Source organism: Parus major, chromosome 2 (assembly GCF_001522545.3).
Source record: "Parus major isolate Abel chromosome 2, Parus_major1.1, whole genome shotgun sequence".
Classification (NCBI taxonomy): Eukaryota; Metazoa; Chordata; class Aves; order Passeriformes; family Paridae; genus Parus; species Parus major.
Genome location: NC_031769.1, coordinates 136,649 through 139,817, shown reverse-complemented (window position 1 = coordinate 139,817; position 3,169 = coordinate 136,649).

The window sequence follows — 3,169 nt, the reverse complement described above, 5'->3', positions numbered from 1 at the left end:
GGGGCCTGAGGTTTCGGCCGCTCTTTGTGAGGCGCGGGGTCGGGTCGCGGGCAGTCCTGGGGCCATTTCCGCTCCCTCAGCGCCGGCCGGTGCCCGGGGCCGGTGCCGGGGGCCGTGTTCGGGGCCGGTGCCCGCCTGCCCCAGGCAGCGACTTTCCTGTGCGGGCAGGTCCCGGCCCGGCTGGGTTTCGCTTCAGCCGCGCCCCGGCGGTGCCGGGAGCGCTGGGAAATGAGGAAAATCCAGCAGAATTGGCTTGGGAGCTGTTGGGAGCCCCGCGTGTCGCTCCGAGTTCGCTCGCTCCGCTGCCCTTGGGCTCCTCTTCCTCCCCGCACGCTTCGCTCGGCTCGGCTGCTCCGCTTGCTCCAAGTGGTTTTTTCCCCCTTGTGCTGATTTTATAACTTGGTTTCGATGCCCGAGCCGTGGAAAACCGGCCGGTGGAACTTTGCAGCGTGTCCCCACCGCGCTGTGGCGATGCTGGAAGGGATTTAGCTGGATCGGAGCGATGCCCGGGGGATGCTCAGCAGCCTCAGGGTGCCTTAATCTCCGCATTTTCCCAATTTTGGGGCCGTCCCGCCGCTCCTTGGCGTCCATCAGCCGTGGATGAGCACGAGCTGTTGGTCGGGTTCTTTGTGTGGCGGAGAATCTGAGAACGGCAATGTGAGCTGGATCGGTGTGGAACCAGCTCGGGCTGTGTTTTTCCAGTCCTTCCAGCCGGGCTCGGCGTGTGGAGTGCGATTTGAAGCAGCAGCTCGAGCTCTTTGTGTTGACAGGGAAATGTAACAGAATCTTTCTGCACTTTGGTTCGTTCCGGCTGGATTTCTGTGCTTTTCCCTTTCTCTCTCCTGGTCCCAGCAAATCCCTGGAAGGGTCCAGGTGTTCTGTTGAGCACAGAAATGTTTTTGCTGTTACTAAACCCCCCAGGCTGGGCAGGTTGTGTGTGGTGCAGGAATGGGAGCCAAGGGAAAACCCCTCCCTTCAAATTGGTTATAAAAATTAGATATTTATTTCTCATGGCTCTGGAAGGTAATTAGAGTTGGCTTAAGGAGACTTTACAGAGTGAGTGAATTTTGGAATATTGCTGTGAAAATAGTTTCTAAAAAATGAAAAGTAATTTTGGTTTGGGGAAAACAAGAAAACTGCTACCAGTGCTTAAAGATAGAGCCTTAACTCTCCAGAGGGAAGGGTCGATTCCCTTTTGGATGTGCTGTAAATGGACTCTGGTTCATCTTGTGCCTGTTTTCATCCTGCTGTAGGTGCGTGGCTCCTTCTAGAGAGGTACATGGTGTTTTTAACTGGCTTTTGTCCAGTTCTACTCTTAAAAATAGATGTTTGTACATCCCAGTGGAGCTGTCAGCAGCAGTCGGTGTGTCCAGCTCCAGGAGCTCCAGGGACACTGGGGACCAGCTGGAGAGGGTCCAAGAGCAGCACCGAGCTTGGTGAAGGATCCAGAGGGGCAGGGAGAGCTGCAGGATTGCATTTACAGAGCTGCTCATTTTGTCTCTAGATTAGACAGGACTTTAATGTTGAAGGGTTTTCTGGATCTAGAGTACAACAGCTTTTGGGGAGTTCTCTGTGTCTCTAGAAAATAAACAGCTTTTGGGGAGTTCTCTGTGTCTCTAGAAAATAACAGCTTTTGGGGAGTTCTCTGTGTCTCTAGAAAATAACAGCTGTTGGGGAGTTATCTGTGTCTCTGGAAAATAACAGCTGTTAGGGAGTTCTCTGTGTCTCCAGAGGACAATTAAGAATGAAAGAGGTTTCAGTAGCAGTGTGGAAGACTCACACTGGATTTTGAAAAACTCACTGACAGGCACCAAACACAATGACAGAAAAGGAAATGATTAATGTTATACTGCAATGATTTATTCCAGGCTCCCTCCCGCTCCCTGTTTGTGTGTTGGATGTCAGTTTGTGTTGTTTCTGTGTGTCAGGAGATGCAGGAGGTGCCCAGCTCCTTCCCAGGCAGTGTGGATGCAGTGGGGATGTTGGAGTCTCGCATCCCTGGGAGCTGGGAATGGGTTCATGCCGTGGGTTTGGAGTCCTGGAGCATCTGACAGACCTTAATAGAACAAAGTCACAGGATCCTGGAATGGGTCCTTAAAGCCCATCCCATTCCACCCCTGCCATGGCAGGGACACCTCCCACTGTCCAGGTGCTCCAAACCCCAGTGTCCAACCTGGCCTTGGGCACTGCCAGGGATCCAGGGGCAGCCCCAGCTGCTCTGGGCACCTGTGCCAGGGTCTCCCTCCCAGGGAACAATTCCTGCCCAACATCCCATCCATCCCTGCCCTCTTCCTCAGGGAAGATATTCCCTGTGTCCTGTCCCTCCATCCCTTGTTCAAAGCAATTTGGGTAGGCTGTAATGGACCACTTGATGTCACCGTAGTTAAAAATTCACAGTTCAGAAGTAAACCAGGAAATTCTCTTTTTATTATGTTAATGTTAATTTATCTCTAACACCGTGCATTGTTTAGGGAGTTCCTTTCTCACTAAGCCACATCCCTCATGTTAAAATGGGGTGTCCCAAAGCAGTTATTTTTTGTCTATAAAACCTCTTTCTGAGGTAGTTTGGGGGGTTTAGCCTGATGAAGGATGCAGCCCCTGACCTTGGCCTTACAGCTGTGCTCCCAAGGACCCATCCCGGTGTGTGCTTCATATCCAGGACAATAAATTGACCCGTGGGAGCTCTGGTGGCTCTGCCAGCTCTGAGACAGAAGCTGATTTTTGGGAGGCAGGGAGGAGAGTGGTGGGTTTCTGAGGAGCAGGTGGGATGTTAGCTTAGAGGGGATCAGGGCAGGGCAGCAGCTGGGACCCCCTTACCCCATGGAGAGGGGTCTGGGCTGCTCCCAGGCCTGGAGTGATGCCCAGGGAGTGTCTGGAGGGTGAGAGCTGCAGGCAGAGCAGGGATCCCGTGCTCCCTGCCATGAATATCCTGGAGCAGGGACACTTCTGGCAGCTGTTCCCTCAGGCGTGTCTGGCTGGGAGCACCTGCTGTCCCTGCAGCCAGAGCTGCCCTTGGGCCCTGCACAGGCTGCGTTCCAGACAGGGAGGGTGAGAGAACCCCAGGATGGGCTGGGTTCCAGACAGGGAGGTGAGAGAACCCCAGGATGGGCTGGGATCCAGACAGGGAGGTGAGAGCCCCCCAAGATGGGCTGGGATCCAGACAGGGAGG